The sequence below is a fragment of the Anomaloglossus baeobatrachus genome, unplaced genomic scaffold, assembly GCF_048569485.1.
Source record: "Anomaloglossus baeobatrachus isolate aAnoBae1 unplaced genomic scaffold, aAnoBae1.hap1 Scaffold_4036, whole genome shotgun sequence".
Classification (NCBI taxonomy): domain Eukaryota; kingdom Metazoa; phylum Chordata; class Amphibia; order Anura; family Aromobatidae; genus Anomaloglossus; species Anomaloglossus baeobatrachus.
In genome coordinates this window covers 21,176-47,725 of record NW_027443373.1, presented here as the reverse complement: position 1 = coordinate 47,725, position 26,550 = coordinate 21,176, and the positions used below count along the sequence as shown (strand labels likewise).

Genomic DNA, 26,550 nt, shown 5'->3' with positions numbered 1-26,550 from the left:
ATCATGACCTCTCTTTTAGAATGTCCAAGAGCAAGCAAACTATTCCTCCAGGAGAGGGCGCCAACAGACTACTAAAGAGATCATCATTACTCAAAGAAAACCCCAAAAACCAATGCATGATAGGAATAAACAGGTAACTTTCTTTGGAGTGGAAGCGGAGAGATCGCACCAGATGCCAATTCTAGATGTTATCACACCTGTGGTCACTGCAGCAGCAGGTGAATCCACTTTGTCCAAAAGGGATCTATTCCATTCAATTGCAAATGATCTAGATAAGACAGAGAACTGCAGCACGGGGACATAGCCGAGTTGGTCAGGTTGAGTGGTGATGAGTTTGCTATTTGGATGAATAAAGAAAGTCAAAAGTGTGAAAGATAAAAAACAAAAGGAGGAAGTGTGAAAAGTGAATGGGCCAAATTGAGGTGCATATGAAGACGTATGCTTTCTTCCAATTCATTAAATCGGGCTAATATGAATCAGGTGAATTGAGTTCTGCTTTGGAAACTGGGTTAAGAAGGGGTGCACCGTTCCTGGAGGTACTGCAATACCAGGTCAATGCGTGGAGTGGACAGAGCAAGCTCTTTTTCCATCTCCCTGTTCTAAAAATCCATTTAATATATGGTCCCCAGATAGGGGACGTATCAGATATTAAACTGATAAGAACAGATACTACACTTGATCTTAGCCAAAAGGCCGAGAAGCGATAACCAGAATTGGTTTGGGCCTCGAGTGGCACCCTGGCCTATGCCGGACACATCTTAGGGAGAGAGAGCGAGAGGGAGACAAACCCACGCCTACACAAGACATTTTGTCACCCAAGCCAACCCTTGAAAAGGCTGCTTTGCAGAGCCAAAACAAGAAGAATGGTGCGTTTTGCAGCCGCCGCCCACTGCAATGAATCTGAATAACTCCTCCTTTAGGGCGCAAGCAACTCCCCTCCCCCTTGCAGTCTTTCCAATTCACGATACAAAAAGACGGACAGGACAGGTTGCCTGACTTTCCGTCACTGCCACCCTTTGCCATCCTTACCCGTAGAAAGCCCTTTCATCATCCCCAAACCCTAATCTTTTCCCTTTCCTTCCCAGCCCCCAAACCCTGCCCTCTGTACCTTTCTCACCACCCGCTTCCCTTCTCCTGTCATCCCCCTACCACCCGGGAAAAAAAGAGATTGCCCCCTCCTTCCACTAGCCCACCCTCCCACCCAAAGAACAACTTCTTCTGCGCAGCTTGTTTTCTAGGCAGCAGCGCTATTGTGATGTCATCGGGGGGCATTGTGACAAGCCGCCAGTGTTCCGTCTCTTCATGTTGTGCACAGTTCAAACGGAAAATACATCAACAGGCAGACTACAGAAAAGCTTACTATCAAAGGTTAGAGGGGGGCTTTCTCAGAGGGCTTTTTACAGTTTTTCTATTCCCAATTAGCCGTTTAAGTGTACTTATTGAAAGTAGTAATTCTTTCATAGGCCGCCCTTTCTTAGTATTTGACGTTCCTTATATTGCGGTATGAGGCTTCGCAGTAGGTTGCAAACATTCATCACCCATGACTTTCCCCAATTGAGCTCAGAAGCTCAATGTCTATCATGACCTCTCTTTTAGAATGTCCAAGAGCAAGCAAACTATTCCTCCAGGAGAGGGCGCCAACAGACTACTAAAGAGATCATCATTACTCAAAGAAAAACCCCAAAAACCAATGCATGATAGGAATAAACAGGTAACTTTCTTTGGAGTGGAAGCGGAGAGATCGCACCAGATGCCAATTCTAGATGTTATCACACCTGTGGTCACTGCAGCAGCAGGTGAATCCACTTTGTCCAAAAGGGATCTATTCCATTCAATTGCAAATGATCTAGATAAGACAGAGAACTGCAGCACGGGGACATAGCCGAGTTGGTCAGGTTGAGTGGTGATGAGTTTGCTATTTGGATGAATAAAGAAAGTCAAAAGTGTGAAAGATAAAAAACAAAAGGAGGAAGTGTGAAAAGTGAATGGGCCAAATTGAGGTGCATATGAAGACGTATGCTTTCTTCCAATTCATTAAATCGGGCTAATATGAATCAGGTGAATTGAGTTCTGCTTTTGGAAACTGGGTTAAGAAGGGGTGCACCGTTCCTGGAGGTACTGCAATACCAGGTCAATGCGTGGAGTGGACAGAGCAAGCTCTTTTTCCATCTCCCTGTTCTAAAAATCCATTTAATATATGGTCCCCAGATAGGGGACGTATCAGATATTAAACTGATAAGAACAGATACTACACTTGATCTTAGCCAAAAGGCCGAGAAGCGATAACCAGAATTGGTTTGGGCCTCGAGTGGCACCCTGGCCTATGCCGGACACATCTTAGGGAGAGAGAGCGAGAGGGAGACAAACCCACGCCTACACAAGACATTTTGTCACCCAAGCCAACCCTTGAAAAGGCTGCTTTGCAGAGCCAAAACAAGAAGAATGGTGCGTTTTGCAGCCGCCGCCCACTGCAATGAATCTGAATAACTCCTCCTTTAGGGCGCAAGCAACTCCCCTCCCCCTTGCAGTCTTTCCAATTCACGATACAAAAAGACGGACAGGACAGGTTGCCTGACTTTCCGTCACTGCCACCCTTTGCCATCCTTACCCGTAGAAAGCCCTTTCATCATCCCCAAACCCTAATCTTTTCCCTTTCCTTCCCAGCCCCCAAACCCTGCCCTCTGTACCTTTCTCACCACCCGCTTCCCTTCTCCTGTCATCCCCCTACCACCCGGGAAAAAAGAGATTGCCCCCTCCTTCCACTAGCCCACCCTCCCACCCAAAGAACAACTTCTTCTGCGCAGCTTGTTTTCTAGGCAGCAGCGCTATTGTGATGTCATCGGGGGGCATTGTGACAAGCCGCCAGTGTTCCGTCTCTTCATGTTGTGCACAGTTCAAACGGAAAATACATCAACAGGCAGACTACAGAAAAGCTTACTATCAAAGGTTAGAGGGGGGCTTTCTCAGAGGGCTTTTTACAGTTTTTCTATTCCCAATTAGCCGTTTAAGTGTACTTATTGAAAGTAGTAATTCTTTCATAGGCCGCCCTTTCTTAGTATTTGACGTTCCTTATATTGCGGTATGAGGCTTCGCAGTAGGTTGCAAACATTCATCACCCATGACTTTCCCCAATTGAGCTCAGAAGCTCAATGTCTATCATGACCTCTCTTTTAGAATGTCCAAGAGCAAGCAAACTATTCCTCCAGGAGAGGGCGCCAACAGACTACTAAAGAGATCATCATTACTCAAAGAAAACCCCAAAAACCAATGCATGATAGGAATAAACAGGTAACTTTCTTTGGAGTGGAAGCGGAGAGATCGCACCAGATGCCAATTCTAGATGTTATCACACCTGTGGTCACTGCAGCAGCAGGTGAATCCACTTTGTCCAAAAGGGATCTATTCCATTCAATTGCAAATGATCTAGATAAGACAGAGAACTGCAGCACGGGGACATAGCCGAGTTGGTCAGGTTGAGTGGTGATGAGTTTGCTATTTGGATGAATAAAGAAAGTCAAAAGTGTGAAAGATAAAAAACAAAAGGAGGAAGTGTGAAAAGTGAATGGGCCAAATTGAGGTGCATATGAAGACGTATGCTTTCTTCCAATTCATTAAATCGGGCTAATATGAATCAGGTGAATTGAGTTCTGCTTTTGGAAACTGGGTTAAGAAGGGGTGCACCGTTCCTGGAGGTACTGCAATACCAGGTCAATGCGTGGAGTGGACAGAGCAAGCTCTTTTTCCATCTCCCTGTTCTAAAAATCCATTTAATATATGGTCCCCAGATAGGGGACGTATCAGATATTAAACTGATAAGAACAGATACTACACTTGATCTTAGCCAAAAGGCCGAGAAGCGATAACCAGAATTGGTTTGGGCCTCGAGTGGCACCCTGGCCTATGCCGGACACATCTTAGGGAGAGAGAGCGAGAGGGAGACAAACCCACGCCTACACAAGACATTTTGTCACCCAAGCCAACCCTTGAAAAGGCTGCTTTGCAGAGCCAAAACAAGAAGAATGGTGCGTTTTGCAGCCGCCGCCCACTGCAATGAATCTGAATAACTCCTCCTTTAGGGCGCAAGCAACTCCCCTCCCCCTTGCAGTCTTTCCAATTCACGATACAAAAAGACGGACAGGACAGGTTGCCTGACTTTCCGTCACTGCCACCCTTTGCCATCCTTACCCGTAGAAAGCCCTTTCATCATCCCCAAACCCTAATCTTTTCCCTTTCCTTCCCAGCCCCCAAACCCTGCCCTCTGTACCTTTCTCACCACCCGCTTCCCTTCTCCTGTCATCCCCCTACCACCCGGGAAAAAAAGAGATTGCCCCCTCCTTCCACTAGCCCACCCTCCCACCCAAAGAACAACTTCTTCTGCGCAGCTTGTTTTCTAGGCAGCAGCGCTATTGTGATGTCATCGGGGGGCATTGTGACAAGCCGCCAGTGTTCCGTCTCTTCATGTTGTGCACAGTTCAAACGGAAAATACATCAACAGGCAGACTACAGAAAAGCTTACTATCAAAGGTTAGAGGGGGGCTTTCTCAGAGGGCTTTTTACAGTTTTTCTATTCCCAATTAGCCGTTTAAGTGTACTTATTGAAAGTAGTAATTCTTTCATAGGCCGCCCTTTCTTAGTATTTGACGTTCCTTATATTGCGGTATGAGGCTTCGCAGTAGGTTGCAAACATTCATCACCCATGACTTTCCCCAATTGAGCTCAGAAGCTCAATGTCTATCATGACCTCTCTTTTAGAATGTCCAAGAGCAAGCAAACTATTCCTCCAGGAGAGGGCGCCAACAGACTACTAAAGAGATCATCATTACTCAAAGAAAACCCCAAAAACCAATGCATGATAGGAATAAACAGGTAACTTTCTTTGGAGTGGAAGCGGAGAGATCGCACCAGATGCCAATTCTAGATGTTATCACACCTGTGGTCACTGCAGCAGCAGGTGAATCCACTTTGTCCAAAAGGGATCTATTCCATTCAATTGCAAATGATCTAGATAAGACAGAGAACTGCAGCACGGGGACATAGCCGAGTTGGTCAGGTTGAGTGGTGATGAGTTTGCTATTTGGATGAATAAAGAAAGTCAAAAGTGTGAAAGATAAAAAACAAAAGGAGGAAGTGTGAAAAGTGAATGGGCCAAATTGAGGTGCATATGAAGACGTATGCTTTCTTCCAATTCATTAAATCGGGCTAATATGAATCAGGTGAATTGAGTTCTGCTTTTGGAAACTGGGTTAAGAAGGGGTGCACCGTTCCTGGAGGTACTGCAATACCAGGTCAATGCGTGGAGTGGACAGAGCAAGCTCTTTTTCCATCTCCCTGTTCTAAAAATCCATTTAATATATGGTCCCCAGATAGGGGACGTATCAGATATTAAACTGATAAGAACAGATACTACACTTGATCTTAGCCAAAAGGCCGAGAAGCGATAACCAGAATTGGTTTGGGCCTCGAGTGGCACCCTGGCCTATGCCGGACACATCTTAGGGAGAGAGAGCGAGAGGGAGACAAACCCACGCCTACACAAGACATTTTGTCACCCAAGCCAACCCTTGAAAAGGCTGCTTTGCAGAGCCAAAACAAGAAGAATGGTGCGTTTTGCAGCCGCCGCCCACTGCAATGAATCTGAATAACTCCTCCTTTAGGGCGCAAGCAACTCCCCTCCCCCTTGCAGTCTTTCCAATTCACGATACAAAAAGACGGACAGGACAGGTTGCCTGACTTTCCGTCACTGCCACCCTTTGCCATCCTTACCCGTAGAAAGCCCTTTCATCATCCCCAAACCCTAATCTTTTCCCTTTCCTTCCCAGCCCCCAAACCCTGCCCTCTGTACCTTTCTCACCACCCGCTTCCCTTCTCCTGTCATCCCCCTACCACCCGGGAAAAAAAGAGATTGCCCCCTCCTTCCACTAGCCCACCCTCCCACCCAAAGAACAACTTCTTCTGCGCAGCTTGTTTTCTAGGCAGCAGCGCTATTGTGATGTCATCGGGGGGCATTGTGACAAGCCGCCAGTGTTCCGTCTCTTCATGTTGTGCACAGTTCAAACGGAAAATACATCAACAGGCAGACTACAGAAAAGCTTACTATCAAAGGTTAGAGGGGGGCTTTCTCAGAGGGCTTTTTACAGTTTTTCTATTCCCAATTAGCCGTTTAAGTGTACTTATTGAAAGTAGTAATTCTTTCATAGGCCGCCCTTTCTTAGTATTTGACGTTCCTTATATTGCGGTATGAGGCTTCGCAGTAGGTTGCAAACATTCATCACCCATGACTTTCCCCAATTGAGCTCAGAAGCTCAATGTCTATCATGACCTCTCTTTTAGAATGTCCAAGAGCAAGCAAACTATTCCTCCAGGAGAGGGCGCCAACAGACTACTAAAGAGATCATCATTACTCAAAGAAAACCCCAAAAACCAATGCATGATAGGAATAAACAGGTAACTTTCTTTGGAGTGGAAGCGGAGAGATCGCACCAGATGCCAATTCTAGATGTTATCACACCTGTGGTCACTGCAGCAGCAGGTGAATCCACTTTGTCCAAAAGGGATCTATTCCATTCAATTGCAAATGATCTAGATAAGACAGAGAACTGCAGCACGGGGACATAGCCGAGTTGGTCAGGTTGAGTGGTGATGAGTTTGCTATTTGGATGAATAAAGAAAGTCAAAAGTGTGAAAGATAAAAAACAAAAGGAGGAAGTGTGAAAAGTGAATGGGCCAAATTGAGGTGCATATGAAGACGTATGCTTTCTTCCAATTCATTAAATCGGGCTAATATGAATCAGGTGAATTGAGTTCTGCTTTTGGAAACTGGGTTAAGAAGGGGTGCACCGTTCCTGGAGGTACTGCAATACCAGGTCAATGCGTGGAGTGGACAGAGCAAGCTCTTTTTCCATCTCCCTGTTCTAAAAATCCATTTAATATATGGTCCCCAGATAGGGGACGTATCAGATATTAAACTGATAAGAACAGATACTACACTTGATCTTAGCCAAAAGGCCGAGAAGCGATAACCAGAATTGGTTTGGGCCTCGAGTGGCACCCTGGCCTATGCCGGACACATCTTAGGGAGAGAGAGCGAGAGGGAGACAAACCCACGCCTACACAAGACATTTTGTCACCCAAGCCAACCCTTGAAAAGGCTGCTTTGCAGAGCCAAAACAAGAAGAATGGTGCGTTTTGCAGCCGCCGCCCACTGCAATGAATCTGAATAACTCCTCCTTTAGGGCGCAAGCAACTCCCCTCCCCCTTGCAGTCTTTCCAATTCACGATACAAAAAGACGGACAGGACAGGTTGCCTGACTTTCCGTCACTGCCACCCTTTGCCATCCTTACCCGTAGAAAGCCCTTTCATCATCCCCAAACCCTAATCTTTTCCCTTTCCTTCCCAGCCCCCAAACCCTGCCCTCTGTACCTTTCTCACCACCCGCTTCCCTTCTCCTGTCATCCCCCTACCACCCGGGAAAAAAAGAGATTGCCCCCTCCTTCCACTAGCCCACCCTCCCACCCAAAGAACAACTTCTTCTGCGCAGCTTGTTTTCTAGGCAGCAGCGCTATTGTGATGTCATCGGGGGGCATTGTGACAAGCCGCCAGTGTTCCGTCTCTTCATGTTGTGCACAGTTCAAACGGAAAATACATCAACAGGCAGACTACAGAAAAGCTTACTATCAAAGGTTAGAGGGGGGCTTTCTCAGAGGGCTTTTTACAGTTTTTCTATTCCCAATTAGCCGTTTAAGTGTACTTATTGAAAGTAGTAATTCTTTCATAGGCCGCCCTTTCTTAGTATTTGACGTTCCTTATATTGCGGTATGAGGCTTCGCAGTAGGTTGCAAACATTCATCACCCATGACTTTCCCCAATTGAGCTCAGAAGCTCAATGTCTATCATGACCTCTCTTTTAGAATGTCCAAGAGCAAGCAAACTATTCCTCCAGGAGAGGGCGCCAACAGACTACTAAAGAGATCATCATTACTCAAAGAAAACCCCAAAAACCAATGCATGATAGGAATAAACAGGTAACTTTCTTTGGAGTGGAAGCGGAGAGATCGCACCAGATGCCAATTCTAGATGTTATCACACCTGTGGTCACTGCAGCAGCAGGTGAATCCACTTTGTCCAAAAGGGATCTATTCCATTCAATTGCAAATGATCTAGATAAGACAGAGAACTGCAGCACGGGGACATAGCCGAGTTGGTCAGGTTGAGTGGTGATGAGTTTGCTATTTGGATGAATAAAGAAAGTCAAAAGTGTGAAAGATAAAAAACAAAAGGAGGAAGTGTGAAAAGTGAATGGGCCAAATTGAGGTGCATATGAAGACGTATGCTTTCTTCCAATTCATTAAATCGGGCTAATATGAATCAGGTGAATTGAGTTCTGCTTTTGGAAACTGGGTTAAGAAGGGGTGCACCGTTCCTGGAGGTACTGCAATACCAGGTCAATGCGTGGAGTGGACAGAGCAAGCTCTTTTTCCATCTCCCTGTTCTAAAAATCCATTTAATATATGGTCCCCAGATAGGGGACGTATCAGATATTAAACTGATAAGAACAGATACTACACTTGATCTTAGCCAAAAGGCCGAGAAGCGATAACCAGAATTGGTTTGGGCCTCGAGTGGCACCCTGGCCTATGCCGGACACATCTTAGGGAGAGAGAGCGAGAGGGAGACAAACCCACGCCTACACAAGACATTTTGTCACCCAAGCCAACCCTTGAAAAGGCTGCTTTGCAGAGCCAAAACAAGAAGAATGGTGCGTTTTGCAGCCGCCGCCCACTGCAATGAATCTGAATAACTCCTCCTTTAGGGCGCAAGCAACTCCCCTCCCCCTTGCAGTCTTTCCAATTCACGATACAAAAAGACGGACAGGACAGGTTGCCTGACTTTCCGTCACTGCCACCCTTTGCCATCCTTACCCGTAGAAAGCCCTTTCATCATCCCCAAACCCTAATCTTTTCCCTTTCCTTCCCAGCCCCCAAACCCTGCCCTCTGTACCTTTCTCACCACCCGCTTCCCTTCTCCTGTCATCCCCCTACCACCCGGGAAAAAAAGAGATTGCCCCCTCCTTCCACTAGCCCACCCTCCCACCCAAAGAACAACTTCTTCTGCGCAGCTTGTTTTCTAGGCAGCAGCGCTATTGTGATGTCATCGGGGGGCATTGTGACAAGCCGCCAGTGTTCCGTCTCTTCATGTTGTGCACAGTTCAAACGGAAAATACATCAACAGGCAGACTACAGAAAAGCTTACTATCAAAGGTTAGAGGGGGGCTTTCTCAGAGGGCTTTTTACAGTTTTTCTATTCCCAATTAGCCGTTTAAGTGTACTTATTGAAAGTAGTAATTCTTTCATAGGCCGCCCTTTCTTAGTATTTGACGTTCCTTATATTGCGGTATGAGGCTTCGCAGTAGGTTGCAAACATTCATCACCCATGACTTTCCCCAATTGAGCTCAGAAGCTCAATGTCTATCATGACCTCTCTTTTAGAATGTCCAAGAGCAAGCAAACTATTCCTCCAGGAGAGGGCGCCAACAGACTACTAAAGAGATCATCATTACTCAAAGAAAACCCCAAAAACCAATGCATGATAGGAATAAACAGGTAACTTTCTTTGGAGTGGAAGCGGAGAGATCGCACCAGATGCCAATTCTAGATGTTATCACACCTGTGGTCACTGCAGCAGCAGGTGAATCCACTTTGTCCAAAAGGGATCTATTCCATTCAATTGCAAATGATCTAGATAAGACAGAGAACTGCAGCACGGGGACATAGCCGAGTTGGTCAGGTTGAGTGGTGATGAGTTTGCTATTTGGATGAATAAAGAAAGTCAAAAGTGTGAAAGATAAAAAACAAAAGGAGGAAGTGTGAAAAGTGAATGGGCCAAATTGAGGTGCATATGAAGACGTATGCTTTCTTCCAATTCATTAAATCGGGCTAATATGAATCAGGTGAATTGAGTTCTGCTTTTGGAAACTGGGTTAAGAAGGGGTGCACCGTTCCTGGAGGTACTGCAATACCAGGTCAATGCGTGGAGTGGACAGAGCAAGCTCTTTTTCCATCTCCCTGTTCTAAAAATCCATTTAATATATGGTCCCCAGATAGGGGACGTATCAGATATTAAACTGATAAGAACAGATACTACACTTGATCTTAGCCAAAAGGCCGAGAAGCGATAACCAGAATTGGTTTGGGCCTCGAGTGGCACCCTGGCCTATGCCGGACACATCTTAGGGAGAGAGAGCGAGAGGGAGACAAACCCACGCCTACACAAGACATTTTGTCACCCAAGCCAACCCTTGAAAAGGCTGCTTTGCAGAGCCAAAACAAGAAGAATGGTGCGTTTTGCAGCCGCCGCCCACTGCAATGAATCTGAATAACTCCTCCTTTAGGGCGCAAGCAACTCCCCTCCCCCTTGCAGTCTTTCCAATTCACGATACAAAAAGACGGACAGGACAGGTTGCCTGACTTTCCGTCACTGCCACCCTTTGCCATCCTTACCCGTAGAAAGCCCTTTCATCATCCCCAAACCCTAATCTTTTCCCTTTCCTTCCCAGCCCCCAAACCCTGCCCTCTGTACCTTTCTCACCACCCGCTTCCCTTCTCCTGTCATCCCCCTACCACCCGGGAAAAAAAGAGATTGCCCCCTCCTTCCACTAGCCCACCCTCCCACCCAAAGAACAACTTCTTCTGCGCAGCTTGTTTTCTAGGCAGCAGCGCTATTGTGATGTCATCGGGGGGCATTGTGACAAGCCGCCAGTGTTCCGTCTCTTCATGTTGTGCACAGTTCAAACGGAAAATACATCAACAGGCAGACTACAGAAAAGCTTACTATCAAAGGTTAGAGGGGGGCTTTCTCAGAGGGCTTTTTACAGTTTTTCTATTCCCAATTAGCCGTTTAAGTGTACTTATTGAAAGTAGTAATTCTTTCATAGGCCGCCCTTTCTTAGTATTTGACGTTCCTTATATTGCGGTATGAGGCTTCGCAGTAGGTTGCAAACATTCATCACCCATGACTTTCCCCAATTGAGCTCAGAAGCTCAATGTCTATCATGACCTCTCTTTTAGAATGTCCAAGAGCAAGCAAACTATTCCTCCAGGAGAGGGCGCCAACAGACTACTAAAGAGATCATCATTACTCAAAGAAAACCCCAAAAACCAATGCATGATAGGAATAAACAGGTAACTTTCTTTGGAGTGGAAGCGGAGAGATCGCACCAGATGCCAATTCTAGATGTTATCACACCTGTGGTCACTGCAGCAGCAGGTGAATCCACTTTGTCCAAAAGGGATCTATTCCATTCAATTGCAAATGATCTAGATAAGACAGAGAACTGCAGCACGGGGACATAGCCGAGTTGGTCAGGTTGAGTGGTGATGAGTTTGCTATTTGGATGAATAAAGAAAGTCAAAAGTGTGAAAGATAAAAAACAAAAGGAGGAAGTGTGAAAAGTGAATGGGCCAAATTGAGGTGCATATGAAGACGTATGCTTTCTTCCAATTCATTAAATCGGGCTAATATGAATCAGGTGAATTGAGTTCTGCTTTTGGAAACTGGGTTAAGAAGGGGTGCACCGTTCCTGGAGGTACTGCAATACCAGGTCAATGCGTGGAGTGGACAGAGCAAGCTCTTTTTCCATCTCCCTGTTCTAAAAATCCATTTAATATATGGTCCCCAGATAGGGGACGTATCAGATATTAAACTGATAAGAACAGATACTACACTTGATCTTAGCCAAAAGGCCGAGAAGCGATAACCAGAATTGGTTTGGGCCTCGAGTGGCACCCTGGCCTATGCCGGACACATCTTAGGGAGAGAGAGCGAGAGGGAGACAAACCCACGCCTACACAAGACATTTTGTCACCCAAGCCAACCCTTGAAAAGGCTGCTTTGCAGAGCCAAAACAAGAAGAATGGTGCGTTTTGCAGCCGCCGCCCACTGCAATGAATCTGAATAACTCCTCCTTTAGGGCGCAAGCAACTCCCCTCCCCCTTGCAGTCTTTCCAATTCACGATACAAAAAGACGGACAGGACAGGTTGCCTGACTTTCCGTCACTGCCACCCTTTGCCATCCTTACCCGTAGAAAGCCCTTTCATCATCCCCAAACCCTAATCTTTTCCCTTTCCTTCCCAGCCCCCAAACCCTGCCCTCTGTACCTTTCTCACCACCCGCTTCCCTTCTCCTGTCATCCCCCTACCACCCGGGAAAAAAAGAGATTGCCCCCTCCTTCCACTAGCCCACCCTCCCACCCAAAGAACAACTTCTTCTGCGCAGCTTGTTTTCTAGGCAGCAGCGCTATTGTGATGTCATCGGGGGGCATTGTGACAAGCCGCCAGTGTTCCGTCTCTTCATGTTGTGCACAGTTCAAACGGAAAATACATCAACAGGCAGACTACAGAAAAGCTTACTATCAAAGGTTAGAGGGGGGCTTTCTCAGAGGGCTTTTTACAGTTTTTCTATTCCCAATTAGCCGTTTAAGTGTACTTATTGAAAGTAGTAATTCTTTCATAGGCCGCCCTTTCTTAGTATTTGACGTTCCTTATATTGCGGTATGAGGCTTCGCAGTAGGTTGCAAACATTCATCACCCATGACTTTCCCCAATTGAGCTCAGAAGCTCAATGTCTATCATGACCTCTCTTTTAGAATGTCCAAGAGCAAGCAAACTATTCCTCCAGGAGAGGGCGCCAACAGACTACTAAAGAGATCATCATTACTCAAAGAAAACCCCAAAAACCAATGCATGATAGGAATAAACAGGTAACTTTCTTTGGAGTGGAAGCGGAGAGATCGCACCAGATGCCAATTCTAGATGTTATCACACCTGTGGTCACTGCAGCAGCAGGTGAATCCACTTTGTCCAAAAGGGATCTATTCCATTCAATTGCAAATGATCTAGATAAGACAGAGAACTGCAGCACGGGGACATAGCCGAGTTGGTCAGGTTGAGTGGTGATGAGTTTGCTATTTGGATGAATAAAGAAAGTCAAAAGTGTGAAAGATAAAAAACAAAAGGAGGAAGTGTGAAAAGTGAATGGGCCAAATTGAGGTGCATATGAAGACGTATGCTTTCTTCCAATTCATTAAATCGGGCTAATATGAATCAGGTGAATTGAGTTCTGCTTTTGGAAACTGGGTTAAGAAGGGGTGCACCGTTCCTGGAGGTACTGCAATACCAGGTCAATGCGTGGAGTGGACAGAGCAAGCTCTTTTTCCATCTCCCTGTTCTAAAAATCCATTTAATATATGGTCCCCAGATAGGGGACGTATCAGATATTAAACTGATAAGAACAGATACTACACTTGATCTTAGCCAAAAGGCCGAGAAGCGATAACCAGAATTGGTTTGGGCCTCGAGTGGCACCCTGGCCTATGCCGGACACATCTTAGGGAGAGAGAGCGAGAGGGAGACAAACCCACGCCTACACAAGACATTTTGTCACCCAAGCCAACCCTTGAAAAGGCTGCTTTGCAGAGCCAAAACAAGAAGAATGGTGCGTTTTGCAGCCGCCGCCCACTGCAATGAATCTGAATAACTCCTCCTTTAGGGCGCAAGCAACTCCCCTCCCCCTTGCAGTCTTTCCAATTCACGATACAAAAAGACGGACAGGACAGGTTGCCTGACTTTCCGTCACTGCCACCCTTTGCCATCCTTACCCGTAGAAAGCCCTTTCATCATCCCCAAACCCTAATCTTTTCCCTTTCCTTCCCAGCCCCCAAACCCTGCCCTCTGTACCTTTCTCACCACCCGCTTCCCTTCTCCTGTCATCCCCCTACCACCCGGGAAAAAAAGAGATTGCCCCCTCCTTCCACTAGCCCACCCTCCCACCCAAAGAACAACTTCTTCTGCGCAGCTTGTTTTCTAGGCAGCAGCGCTATTGTGATGTCATCGGGGGGCATTGTGACAAGCCGCCAGTGTTCCGTCTCTTCATGTTGTGCACAGTTCAAACGGAAAATACATCAACAGGCAGACTACAGAAAAGCTTACTATCAAAGGTTAGAGGGGGGCTTTCTCAGAGGGCTTTTTACAGTTTTTCTATTCCCAATTAGCCGTTTAAGTGTACTTATTGAAAGTAGTAATTCTTTCATAGGCCGCCCTTTCTTAGTATTTGACGTTCCTTATATTGCGGTATGAGGCTTCGCAGTAGGTTGCAAACATTCATCACCCATGACTTTCCCCAATTGAGCTCAGAAGCTCAATGTCTATCATGACCTCTCTTTTAGAATGTCCAAGAGCAAGCAAACTATTCCTCCAGGAGAGGGCGCCAACAGACTACTAAAGAGATCATCATTACTCAAAGAAAACCCCAAAAACCAATGCATGATAGGAATAAACAGGTAACTTTCTTTGGAGTGGAAGCGGAGAGATCGCACCAGATGCCAATTCTAGATGTTATCACACCTGTGGTCACTGCAGCAGCAGGTGAATCCACTTTGTCCAAAAGGGATCTATTCCATTCAATTGCAAATGATCTAGATAAGACAGAGAACTGCAGCACGGGGACATAGCCGAGTTGGTCAGGTTGAGTGGTGATGAGTTTGCTATTTGGATGAATAAAGAAAGTCAAAAGTGTGAAAGATAAAAAACAAAAGGAGGAAGTGTGAAAAGTGAATGGGCCAAATTGAGGTGCATATGAAGACGTATGCTTTCTTCCAATTCATTAAATCGGGCTAATATGAATCAGGTGAATTGAGTTCTGCTTTTGGAAACTGGGTTAAGAAGGGGTGCACCGTTCCTGGAGGTACTGCAATACCAGGTCAATGCGTGGAGTGGACAGAGCAAGCTCTTTTTCCATCTCCCTGTTCTAAAAATCCATTTAATATATGGTCCCCAGATAGGGGACGTATCAGATATTAAACTGATAAGAACAGATACTACACTTGATCTTAGCCAAAAGGCCGAGAAGCGATAACCAGAATTGGTTTGGGCCTCGAGTGGCACCCTGGCCTATGCCGGACACATCTTAGGGAGAGAGAGCGAGAGGGAGACAAACCCACGCCTACACAAGACATTTTGTCACCCAAGCCAACCCTTGAAAAGGCTGCTTTGCAGAGCCAAAACAAGAAGAATGGTGCGTTTTGCAGCCGCCGCCCACTGCAATGAATCTGAATAACTCCTCCTTTAGGGCGCAAGCAACTCCCCTCCCCCTTGCAGTCTTTCCAATTCACGATACAAAAAGACGGACAGGACAGGTTGCCTGACTTTCCGTCACTGCCACCCTTTGCCATCCTTACCCGTAGAAAGCCCTTTCATCATCCCCAAACCCTAATCTTTTCCCTTTCCTTCCCAGCCCCCAAACCCTGCCCTCTGTACCTTTCTCACCACCCGCTTCCCTTCTCCTGTCATCCCCCTACCACCCGGGAAAAAAAGAGATTGCCCCCTCCTTCCACTAGCCCACCCTCCCACCCAAAGAACAACTTCTTCTGCGCAGCTTGTTTTCTAGGCAGCAGCGCTATTGTGATGTCATCGGGGGGCATTGTGACAAGCCGCCAGTGTTCCGTCTCTTCATGTTGTGCACAGTTCAAACGGAAAATACATCAACAGGCAGACTACAGAAAAGCTTACTATCAAAGGTTAGAGGGGGGCTTTCTCAGAGGGCTTTTTACAGTTTTTCTATTCCCAATTAGCCGTTTAAGTGTACTTATTGAAAGTAGTAATTCTTTCATAGGCCGCCCTTTCTTAGTATTTGACGTTCCTTATATTGCGGTATGAGGCTTCGCAGTAGGTTGCAAACATTCATCACCCATGACTTTCCCCAATTGAGCTCAGAAGCTCAATGTCTATCATGACCTCTCTTTTAGAATGTCCAAGAGCAAGCAAACTATTCCTCCAGGAGAGGGCGCCAACAGACTACTAAAGAGATCATCATTACTCAAAGAAAACCCCAAAAACCAATGCATGATAGGAATAAACAGGTAACTTTCTTTGGAGTGGAAGCGGAGAGATCGCACCAGATGCCAATTCTAGATGTTATCACACCTGTGGTCACTGCAGCAGCAGGTGAATCCACTTTGTCCAAAAGGGATCTATTCCATTCAATTGCAAATGATCTAGATAAGACAGAGAACTGCAGCACGGGGACATAGCCGAGTTGGTCAGGTTGAGTGGTGATGAGTTTGCTATTTGGATGAATAAAGAAAGTCAAAAGTGTGAAAGATAAAAAACAAAAGGAGGAAGTGTGAAAAGTGAATGGGCCAAATTGAGGTGCATATGAAGACGTATGCTTTCTTCCAATTCATTAAATCGGGCTAATATGAATCAGGTGAATTGAGTTCTGCTTTTGGAAACTGGGTTAAGAAGGGGTGCACCGTTCCTGGAGGTACTGCAATACCAGGTCAATGCGTGGAGTGGACAGAGCAAGCTCTTTTTCCATCTCCCTGTTCTAAAAATCCATTTAATATATGGTCCCCAGATAGGGGACGTATCAGATATTAAACTGATAAGAACAGATACTACACTTGATCTTAGCCAAAAGGCCGAGAAGCGATAACCAGAATTGGTTTGGGCCTCGAGTGGCACCCTGGCCTATGCCGGACACATCTTAGGGAGAGAGAGCGAGAGGGAGACAAACCCACGCCTACACAAGACATTTTGTCACCCAAGCCAACCCTTGAAAAGGCTGCTTTGCAGAGCCAAAACAAGAAGAATGGTGCGTTTTGCAGCCGCCGCCCACTGCAATGAATCTGAATAACTCCTCCTTTAGGGCGCAAGCAACTCCCCTCCCCCTTGCAGTCTTTCCAATTCACGATACAAAAAGACGGACAGGACAGGTTGCCTGACTTTCCGTCACTGCCACCCTTTGCCATCCTTACCCGTAGAAAGCCCTTTCATCATCCCCAAACCCTAATCTTTTCCCTTTCCTTCCCAGCCCCCAAACCCTGCCCTCTGTACCTTTCTCACCACCCGCTTCCCTTCTCCTGTCATCCCCCTACCACCCGGGAAAAAAAGAGATTGCCCCCTCCTTCCACTAGCCCACCCTCCCACCCAAAGAACAACTTCTTCTGCGCAGCTTGTTTTCTAGGCAGCAGCGCTATTGTGATGTCATCGGGGGGCATTGTGACAAGCCGCCAGTGTTCCGTCTCTTCATGTTGTGCACAGTTCAAACGGAAAATACATCAACAGGCAGACTACAGAAAAGCTTACTATCAAAGGTTAGAGGGGGGCTTTCTCAGAGGGCTTTTTACAGTTTTTCTATTCCCAATTAGCCGTTTAAGTGTACTTATTGAAAGTAGTAATTCTTTCATAGGCCGCCCTTTCTTAGTATTTGACGTTCCTTATATTGCGGTATGAGGCTTCGCAGTAGGTTGCAAACATTCATCACCCATGACTTTCCCCAATTGAGCTCAGAAGCTCAATGTCTATCATGACCTCTCTTTTAGAATGTCCAAGAGCAAGCAAACTATTCCTCCAGGAGAGGGCGCCAACAGACTACTAAAGAGATCATCATTACTCAAAGAAAACCCCAAAAACCAATGCATGATAGGAATAAACAGGTAACTTTCTTTGGAGTGGAAGCGGAGAGATCGCACCAGATGCCAATTCTAGATGTTATCACACCTGTGGTCACTGCAGCAGCAGGTGAATCCACTTTGTCCAAAAGGGATCTATTCCATTCAATTGCAAATGATCTAGATAAGACAGAGAACTGCAGCACGGGGACATAGCCGAGTTGGTCAGGTTGAGTGGTGATGAGTTTGCTATTTGGATGAATAAAGAAAGTCAAAAGTGTGAAAGATAAAAAACAAAAGGAGGAAGTGTGAAAAGTGAATGGGCCAAATTGAGGTGCATATGAAGACGTATGCTTTCTTCCAATTCATTAAATCGGGCTAATATGAATCAGGTGAATTGAGTTCTGCTTTTGGAAACTGGGTTAAGAAGGGGTGCACCGTTCCTGGAGGTACTGCAATACCAGGTCAATGCGTGGAGTGGACAGAGCAAGCTCTTTTTCCATCTCCCTGTTCTAAAAATCCATTTAATATATGGTCCCCAGATAGGGGACGTATCAGATATTAAACTGATAAGAACAGATACTACACTTGATCTTAGCCAAAAGGCCGAGAAGCGATAACCAGAATTGGTTTGGGCCTCGAGTGGCACCCTGGCCTATGCCGGACACATCTTAGGGAGAGAGAGCGAGAGGGAGACAAACCCACGCCTACACAAGACATTTTGTCACCCAAGCCAACCCTTGAAAAGGCTGCTTTGCAGAGCCAAAACAAGAAGAATGGTGCGTTTTGCAGCCGCCGCCCACTGCAATGAATCTGAATAACTCCTCCTTTAGGGCGCAAGCAACTCCCCTCCCCCTTGCAGTCTTTCCAATTCACGATACAAAAAGACGGACAGGACAGGTTGCCTGACTTTCCGTCACTGCCACCCTTTGCCATCCTTACCCGTAGAAAGCCCTTTCATCATCCCCAAACCCTAATCTTTTCCCTTTCCTTCCCAGCCCCCAAACCCTGCCCTCTGTACCTTTCTCACCACCCGCTTCCCTTCTCCTGTCATCCCCCTACCACCCGGGAAAAAAAGAGATTGCCCCCTCCTTCCACTAGCCCACCCTCCCACCCAAAGAACAACTTCTTCTGCGCAGCTTGTTTTCTAGGCAGCAGCGCTATTGTGATGTCATCGGGGGGCATTGTGACAAGCCGCCAGTGTTCCGTCTCTTCATGTTGTGCACAGTTCAAACGGAAAATACATCAACAGGCAGACTACAGAAAAGCTTACTATCAAAGGTTAGAGGGGGGCTTTCTCAGAGGGCTTTTTACAGTTTTTCTATTCCCAATTAGCCGTTTAAGTGTACTTATTGAAAGTAGTAATTCTTTCATAGGCCGCCCTTTCTTAGTATTTGACGTTCCTTATATTGCGGTATGAGGCTTCGCAGTAGGTTGCAAACATTCATCACCCATGACTTTCCCCAATTGAGCTCAGAAGCTCAATGTCTATCATGACCTCTCTTTTAGAATGTCCAAGAGCAAGCAAACTATTCCTCCAGGAGAGGGCGCCAACAGACTACTAAAGAGATCATCATTACTCAAAGAAAACCCCAAAAACCAATGCATGATAGGAATAAACAGGTAACTTTCTTTGGAGTGGAAGCGGAGAGATCGCACCAGATGCCAATTCTAGATGTTATCACACCTGTGGTCACTGCAGCAGCAGGTGAATCCACTTTGTCCAAAAGGGATCTATTCCATTCAATTGCAAATGATCTAGATAAGACAGAGAACTGCAGCACGGGGACATAGCCGAGTTGGTCAGGTTGAGTGGTGATGAGTTTGCTATTTGGATGAATAAAGAAAGTCAAAAGTGTGAAAGATAAAAAACAAAAGGAGGAAGTGTGAAAAGTGAATGGGCCAAATTGAGGTGCATATGAAGACGTATGCTTTCTTCCAATTCATTAAATCGGGCTAATATGAATCAGGTGAATTGAGTTCTGCTTTTGGAAACTGGGTTAAGAAGGGGTGCACCGTTCCTGGAGGTACTGCAATACCAGGTCAATGCGTGGAGTGGACAGAGCAAGCTCTTTTTCCATCTCCCTGTTCTAAAAATCCATTTAATATATGGTCCCCAGATAGGGGACGTATCAGATATTAAACTGATAAGAACAGATTTTGATTTAATGAAGCTTTCCAAAGCACCGCAAAAATGCATGACCGAAGTCACACCAAAAACAGTGCAAAGGCTAGGATTCGTGTGGACCCCTCCGTGAGAAGAGGATCCCCAAAAATCAACCCCGTCCCTCCGAGCCAGAAGGCCACAGCGAGGGTCAGGGATCTTCGGTGCTCCCCCAAGCCGAAGCCTGGTTGAGCCTTGTTGTTGCTCCCAGCGTCCACCGAGGCATCTTACCCAAGTGGAGTAGGGAGCTACTAGTCGTTGGTTTCGCAGCCGAGACTGCCCGGACCGTCAACCGGTGTTGGTTTCTCAGCCCAAGGCTGACCGGACCTCCAACCGGGTGTTGGTTTCTCAGCCCAAGGCTGACCGGACCTCCAACCGGGTGTTGGTTTCTCAGCCCAAGGCTAACCGGACCTCCAACCGGGTGTTGGTTTCTCAGCCAAAGCTGACCCGGACCTCCAACCGGGTGTTGGTTTCTCAGCCCAAAGCTGACCGGACCTCCGACCGGGATTATAAAAATTTCCCTTCTTAGCCAGAAGGCCGGGATAGGGCAATATGCTTGGAAAGTATGAATAGGCAAGGCGCGGCGTGCGACAGAGTCTGAGGCTTACCAGGGTCCCAACCTAGCAAGTTCAGACTCCCTCCAGGGTGTCCATTCCTGGGGCACATTGCACCATAACCCCCACACTTACTCAGTCTAATAGCCTCGATCCTGGTAGGGCCATGGTTTCCTCTAGATGGATATACTATCCTCCCAAAGTACTAACAAGCGCAACCTTCCAGTGTGCATTGCATCATTGTACTAAGGTGGCCGGAGCCTTAAACCACCTTTTGAACAGATACTACACTTGATCTTAGCCAAAAGGCCGAGAAGCGATAACCAGAATTGGTTTGGGCCTCGAGTGGCACCCTGGCCTATGCCGGACACATCTTAGGGAGAGAGAGCGAGAGGGAGACAAACCCACGCCTACACAAGACATTTTGTCACCCAAGCCAACCCTTGAAAAGGCTGCTTTGCAGAGCCAAAACAAGAAGAATGGTGCGTTTTGCAGCCGCCGCCCACTGCAATGAATCTGAATAACTCCTCCTTTAGGGCGCAAGCAACTCCCCTCCCCCTTGCAGTCTTTCCAATTCACGATACAAAAAGACGGACAGGACAGGTTGCCTGACTTTCCGTCACTGCCACCCTTTGCCATCCTTACCCGTAGAAAGCCCTTTCATCATCCCCAAACCCTAATCTTTTCCCTTTCCTTCCCAGCCCCCAAACCCTGCCCTCTGTACCTTTCTCACCACCCGCTTCCCTTCTCCTGTCATCCCCCTACCACCCGGGAAAAAAAGAGATTGCCCCCTCCTTCCACTAGCCCACCCTCCCACCCAAAGAACAACTTCTTCTGCGCAGCTTGTTTTCTAGGCAGCAGCGCTATTGTGATGTCATCGGGGGGCATTGTGACAAGCCGCCAGTGTTCCGTCTCTTCATGTTGTGCACAGTTCAAACGGAAAATACATCAACAGGCAGACTACAGAAAAGCTTACTATCAAAGGTTAGAGGGGGGCTTTCTCAGAGGGCTTTTTACAGTTTTTCTATTCCCAATTAGCCGTTTAAGTGTACTTATTGAAAGTAGTAATTCTTTCATAGGCCGCCCTTTCTTAGTATTTGACGTTCCTTATATTGCGGTATGAGGCTTCGCAGTAGGTTGCAAACATTCATCACCCATGACTTTCCCCAATTGAGCTCAGAAGCTCAATGTCTATCATGACCTCTCTTTTAGAATGTCCAAGAGCAAGCAAACTATTCCTCCAGGAGAGGGCGCCAACAGACTACTAAAGAGATCATCATTACTCAAAGAAAACCCCAAAAACCAATGCATGATAGGAATAAACAGGTAACTTTCTTTGGAGTGGAAGCGGAGAGATCGCACCAGATGCCAATTCTAGATGTTATCACACCTGTGGTCACTGCAGCAGCAGGTGAATCCACTTTGTCCAAAAGGGATCTATTCCATTCAATTGCAAATGATCTAGATAAGACAGAGAACTGCAGCACGGGGACATAGCCGAGTTGGTCAGGTTGAGTGGTGATGAGTTTGCTATTTGGATGAATAAAGAAAGTCAAAAGTGTGAAAGATAAAAAACAAAAGGAGGAAGTGTGAAAAGTGAATGGGCCAAATTGAGGTGCATATGAAGACGTATGCTTTCTTCCAATTCATTAAATCGGGCTAATATGAATCAGGTGAATTGAGTTCTGCTTTTGGAAACTGGGTTAAGAAGGGGTGCACCGTTCCTGGAGGTACTGCAATACCAGGTCAATGCGTGGAGTGGACAGAGCAAGCTCTTTTTCCATCTCCCTGTTCTAAAAATCCATTTAATATATGGTCCCCAGATAGGGGACGTATCAGATATTAAACTGATAAGAACAGATACTACACTTGATCTTAGCCAAAAGGCCGAGAAGCGATAACCAGAATTGGTTTGGGCCTCGAGTGGCACCCTGGCCTATGCCGGACACATCTTAGGGAGAGAGAGCGAGAGGGAGACAAACCCACGCCTACACAAGACATTTTGTCACCCAAGCCAACCCTTGAAAAGGCTGCTTTGCAGAGCCAAAACAAGAAGAATGGTGCGTTTTGCAGCCGCCGCCCACTGCAATGAATCTGAATAACTCCTCCTTTAGGGCGCAAGCAACTCCCCTCCCCCTTGCAGTCTTTCCAATTCACGATACAAAAAGACGGACAGGACAGGTTGCCTGACTTTCCGTCACTGCCACCCTTTGCCATCCTTACCCGTAGAAAGCCCTTTCATCATCCCCAAACCCTAATCTTTTCCCTTTCCTTCCCAGCCCCCAAACCCTGCCCTCTGTACCTTTCTCACCACCCGCTTCCCTTCTCCTGTCATCCCCCTACCACCCGGGAAAAAAAGAGATTGCCCCCTCCTTCCACTAGCCCACCCTCCCACCCAAAGAACAACTTCTTCTGCGCAGCTTGTTTTCTAGGCAGCAGCGCTATTGTGATGTCATCGGGGGGCATTGTGACAAGCCGCCAGTGTTCCGTCTCTTCATGTTGTGCACAGTTCAAACGGAAAATACATCAACAGGCAGACTACAGAAAAGCTTACTATCAAAGGTTAGAGGGGGGCTTTCTCAGAGGGCTTTTTACAGTTTTTCTATTCCCAATTAGCCGTTTAAGTGTACTTATTGAAAGTAGTAATTCTTTCATAGGCCGCCCTTTCTTAGTATTTGACGTTCCTTATATTGCGGTATGAGGCTTCGCAGTAGGTTGCAAACATTCATCACCCATGACTTTCCCCAATTGAGCTCAGAAGCTCAATGTCTATCATGACCTCTCTTTTAGAATGTCCAAGAGCAAGCAAACTATTCCTCCAGGAGAGGGCGCCAACAGACTACTAAAGAGATCATCATTACTCAAAGAAAACCCCAAAAACCAATGCATGATAGGAATAAACAGGTAACTTTCTTTGGAGTGGAAGCGGAGAGATCGCACCAGATGCCAATTCTAGATGTTATCACACCTGTGGTCACTGCAGCAGCAGGTGAATCCACTTTGTCCAAAAGGGATCTATTCCATTCAATTGCAAATGATCTAGATAAGACAGAGAACTGCAGCACGGGGACATAGCCGAGTTGGTCAGGTTGAGTGGTGATGAGTTTGCTATTTGGATGAATAAAGAAAGTCAAAAGTGTGAAAGATAAAAAACAAAAGGAGGAAGTGTGAAAAGTGAATGGGCCAAATTGAGGTGCATATGAAGACGTATGCTTTCTTCCAATTCATTAAATCGGGCTAATATGAATCAGGTGAATTGAGTTCTGCTTTTGGAAACTGGGTTAAGAAGGGGTGCACCGTTCCTGGAGGTACTGCAATACCAGGTCAATGCGTGGAGTGGACAGAGCAAGCTCTTTTTCCATCTCCCTGTTCTAAAAATCCATTTAATATATGGTCCCCAGATAGGGGACGTATCAGATATTAAACTGATAAGAACAGATTTTGATTTAATGAAGCTTTCCAAAGCACCGCAAAAATGCATGACCGAAGTCACACCAAAAACAGTGCAAAGGCTAGGATTCGTGTGGACCCCTCCGTGAGAAGAGGATCCCCAAAAATCAACCCCGTCCCTCCGAGCCAGAAGGCCACAGCGAGGGTCAGGGATCTTCGGTGCTCCCCCAAGCCGAAGCCTGGTTGAGCCTTGTTGTTGCTCCCAGCGTCCACCGAGGCATCTTACCCAAGTGGAGTAGGGAGCTACTAGTCGTTGGTTTCGCAGCCGAGACTGCCCGGACCGTCAACCGGTGTTGGTTTCTCAGCCCAAGGCTGACCGGACCTCCAACCGGGTGTTGGTTTCTCAGCCCAAGGCTGACCGGACCTCCAACCGGGTGTTGGTTTCTCAGCCCAAGGCTAACCGGACCTCCAACCGGGTGTTGGTTTCTCAGCCAAAGCTGACCCGGACCTCCAACCGGGTGTTGGTTTCTCAGCCCAAAGCTGACCGGACCTCCGACCGGGATTATAAAAATTTCCCTTCTTAGCCAGAAGGCCGGGATAGGGCAATATGCTTGGAAAGTATGAATAGGCAAGGCGCGGCGTGCGACAGAGTCTGAGGCTTACCAGGGTCCCAACCTAGCAAGTTCAGACTCCCTCCAGGGTGTCCATTCCTGGGGCACATTGCACCATAACCCCCACACTTACTCAGTCTAATAGCCTCGATCCTGGTAGGGCCATGGTTTCCTCTAGATGGATATACTATCCTCCCAAAGTACTAACAAGCGCAACCTTCCAGTGTGCATTGCATCATTGTACTAAGGTGGCCGGAGCCTTAAACCACCTTTTGAACAGATACTACACTTGATCTTAGCCAAAAGGCCGAGAAGCGATAACCAGAATTGGTTTGGGCCTCGAGTGGCACCCTGGCCTATGCCGGACACATCTTAGGGAGAGAGAGCGAGAGGGAGACAAACCCACGCCTACACAAGACATTTTGTCACCCAAGCCAACCCTTGAAAAGGCTGCTTTGCAGAGCCAAAACAAGAAGAATGGTGCGTTTTGCAGCCGCCGCCCACTGCAATGAATCTGAATAACTCCTCCTTTAGGGCGCAAGCAACTCCCCTCCCCCTTGCAGTCTTTCCAATTCACGATACAAAAAGACGGACAGGACAGGTTGCCTGACTTTCCGTCACTGCCACCCTTTGCCATCCTTACCCGTAGAAAGCCCTTTCATCATCCCCAAACCCTAATCTTTTCCCTTTCCTTCCCAGCCCCCAAACCCTGCCCTCTGTACCTTTCTCACCACCCGCTTCCCTTCTCCTGTCATCCCCCTACCACCCGGGAAAAAAAGAGATTGCCCCCTCCTTCCACTAGCCCACCCTCCCACCCAAAGAACAACTTCTTCTGCGCAGCTTGTTTTCTAGGCAGCAGCGCTATTGTGATGTCATCGGGGGGCATTGTGACAAGCCGCCAGTGTTCCGTCTCTTCATGTTGTGCACAGTTCAAACGGAAAATACATCAACAGGCAGACTACAGAAAAGCTTACTATCAAAGGTTAGAGGGGGGCTTTCTCAGAGGGCTTTTTACAGTTTTTCTATTCCCAATTAGCCGTTTAAGTGTACTTATTGAAAGTAGTAATTCTTTCATAGGCCGCCCTTTCTTAGTATTTGACGTTCCTTATATTGCGGTATGAGGCTTCGCAGTAGGTTGCAAACATTCATCACCCATGACTTTCCCCAATTGAGCTCAGAAGCTCAATGTCTATCATGACCTCTCTTTTAGAATGTCCAAGAGCAAGCAAACTATTCCTCCAGGAGAGGGCGCCAACAGACTACTAAAGAGATCATCATTACTCAAAGAAAACCCCAAAAACCAATGCATGATAGGAATAAACAGGTAACTTTCTTTGGAGTGGAAGCGGAGAGATCGCACCAGATGCCAATTCTAGATGTTATCACACCTGTGGTCACTGCAGCAGCAGGTGAATCCACTTTGTCCAAAAGGGATCTATTCCATTCAATTGCAAATGATCTAGATAAGACAGAGAACTGCAGCACGGGGACATAGCCGAGTTGGTCAGGTTGAGTGGTGATGAGTTTGCTATTTGGATGAATAAAGAAAGTCAAAAGTGTGAAAGATAAAAAACAAAAGGAGGAAGTGTGAAAAGTGAATGGGCCAAATTGAGGTGCATATGAAGACGTATGCTTTCTTCCAATTCATTAAATCGGGCTAATATGAATCAGGTGAATTGAGTTCTGCTTTTGGAAACTGGGTTAAGAAGGGGTGCACCGTTCCTGGAGGTACTGCAATACCAGGTCAATGCGTGGAGTGGACAGAGCAAGCTCTTTTTCCATCTCCCTGTTCTAAAAATCCATTTAATATATGGTCCCCAGATAGGGGACGTATCAGATATTAAACTGATAAGAACAGATACTACACTTGATCTTAGCCAAAAGGCCGAGAAGCGATAACCAGAATTGGTTTGGGCCTCGAGTGGCACCCTGGCCTATGCCGGACACATCTTAGGGAGAGAGAGCGAGAGGGAGACAAACCCACGCCTACACAAGACATTTTGTCACCCAAGCCAACCCTTGAAAAGGCTGCTTTGCAGAGCCAAAACAAGAAGAATGGTGCGTTTTGCAGCCGCCGCCCACTGCAATGAATCTGAATAACTCCTCCTTTAGGGCGCAAGCAACTCCCCTCCCCCTTGCAGTCTTTCCAATTCACGATACAAAAAGACGGACAGGACAGGTTGCCTGACTTTCCGTCACTGCCACCCTTTGCCATCCTTACCCGTAGAAAGCCCTTTCATCATCCCCAAACCCTAATCTTTTCCCTTTCCTTCCCAGCCCCCAAACCCTGCCCTCTGTACCTTTCTCACCACCCGCTTCCCTTCTCCTGTCATCCCCCTACCACCCGGGAAAAAAAGAGATTGCCCCCTCCTTCCACTAGCCCACC

General features: G+C 46.8%; 16 non-coding genes and 2 pseudogenes across 16 annotated transcripts; all 18 read right to left on the bottom strand.

Annotated features, from left to right (window-relative positions):
* Window positions 1-514: 514 nt before the first annotated feature.
* LOC142276817 (U2 spliceosomal RNA) lies at window positions 515-705 on the bottom strand. The gene has a single exon (XR_012740215.1). It is a non-coding gene; the product is annotated as a U2 spliceosomal RNA (small nuclear RNA).
* Window positions 706-2,093: 1,388 nt separating this feature from the next.
* LOC142276815 (U2 spliceosomal RNA) lies at window positions 2,094-2,284 on the bottom strand. Its single transcript, XR_012740213.1, has one exon. It is a non-coding gene; the product is annotated as a U2 spliceosomal RNA (small nuclear RNA).
* A 1,386-nt stretch (window positions 2,285-3,670) lies between these two features.
* On the bottom strand, window positions 3,671-3,861 carry LOC142276813 (U2 spliceosomal RNA). The gene has a single exon (XR_012740212.1). It is a non-coding gene; the product is annotated as a U2 spliceosomal RNA (small nuclear RNA).
* Window positions 3,862-5,248: 1,387 nt separating this feature from the next.
* Window positions 5,249-5,439, bottom strand: LOC142276812 (U2 spliceosomal RNA). Its single transcript, XR_012740211.1, has one exon. It is a non-coding gene; the product is annotated as a U2 spliceosomal RNA (small nuclear RNA).
* Window positions 5,440-6,826: 1,387 nt separating this feature from the next.
* On the bottom strand, window positions 6,827-7,017 carry LOC142276811 (U2 spliceosomal RNA). Its single transcript, XR_012740210.1, has one exon. It is a non-coding gene; the product is annotated as a U2 spliceosomal RNA (small nuclear RNA).
* Window positions 7,018-8,404: 1,387 nt separating this feature from the next.
* Window positions 8,405-8,595, bottom strand: LOC142276810 (U2 spliceosomal RNA). Its single transcript, XR_012740209.1, has one exon. It is a non-coding gene; the product is annotated as a U2 spliceosomal RNA (small nuclear RNA).
* A 1,387-nt stretch (window positions 8,596-9,982) lies between these two features.
* On the bottom strand, window positions 9,983-10,173 carry LOC142276809 (U2 spliceosomal RNA). The gene has a single exon (XR_012740208.1). It is a non-coding gene; the product is annotated as a U2 spliceosomal RNA (small nuclear RNA).
* A 1,387-nt stretch (window positions 10,174-11,560) lies between these two features.
* Window positions 11,561-11,751, bottom strand: LOC142276808 (U2 spliceosomal RNA). The gene has a single exon (XR_012740207.1). It is a non-coding gene; the product is annotated as a U2 spliceosomal RNA (small nuclear RNA).
* Window positions 11,752-13,138: 1,387 nt separating this feature from the next.
* Window positions 13,139-13,329, bottom strand: LOC142276807 (U2 spliceosomal RNA). The gene has a single exon (XR_012740206.1). It is a non-coding gene; the product is annotated as a U2 spliceosomal RNA (small nuclear RNA).
* Window positions 13,330-14,716: 1,387 nt separating this feature from the next.
* Window positions 14,717-14,907, bottom strand: LOC142276806 (U2 spliceosomal RNA). Its single transcript, XR_012740205.1, has one exon. It is a non-coding gene; the product is annotated as a U2 spliceosomal RNA (small nuclear RNA).
* A 1,387-nt stretch (window positions 14,908-16,294) lies between these two features.
* LOC142276805 (U2 spliceosomal RNA) lies at window positions 16,295-16,485 on the bottom strand. Its single transcript, XR_012740204.1, has one exon. It is a non-coding gene; the product is annotated as a U2 spliceosomal RNA (small nuclear RNA).
* Window positions 16,486-17,872: 1,387 nt separating this feature from the next.
* On the bottom strand, window positions 17,873-18,063 carry LOC142276802 (U2 spliceosomal RNA). The gene has a single exon (XR_012740202.1). It is a non-coding gene; the product is annotated as a U2 spliceosomal RNA (small nuclear RNA).
* A 1,387-nt stretch (window positions 18,064-19,450) lies between these two features.
* Window positions 19,451-19,645, bottom strand: LOC142276820 (U2 spliceosomal RNA). Its single transcript, XR_012740218.1, has one exon. It is a non-coding gene; the product is annotated as a U2 spliceosomal RNA (small nuclear RNA).
* Window positions 19,646-20,342: 697 nt separating this feature from the next.
* LOC142276823 (U2 spliceosomal RNA) lies at window positions 20,343-20,484 on the bottom strand (annotated as a pseudogene).
* Window positions 20,485-21,871: 1,387 nt separating this feature from the next.
* Window positions 21,872-22,062, bottom strand: LOC142276801 (U2 spliceosomal RNA). The gene has a single exon (XR_012740201.1). It is a non-coding gene; the product is annotated as a U2 spliceosomal RNA (small nuclear RNA).
* Window positions 22,063-23,449: 1,387 nt separating this feature from the next.
* LOC142276819 (U2 spliceosomal RNA) lies at window positions 23,450-23,644 on the bottom strand. Its single transcript, XR_012740217.1, has one exon. It is a non-coding gene; the product is annotated as a U2 spliceosomal RNA (small nuclear RNA).
* Window positions 23,645-24,341: 697 nt separating this feature from the next.
* Window positions 24,342-24,483, bottom strand: LOC142276822 (U2 spliceosomal RNA; annotated as a pseudogene).
* Window positions 24,484-25,870: 1,387 nt separating this feature from the next.
* LOC142276800 (U2 spliceosomal RNA) lies at window positions 25,871-26,061 on the bottom strand. The gene has a single exon (XR_012740200.1). It is a non-coding gene; the product is annotated as a U2 spliceosomal RNA (small nuclear RNA).
* Window positions 26,062-26,550: the final 489 nt, after the last annotated feature.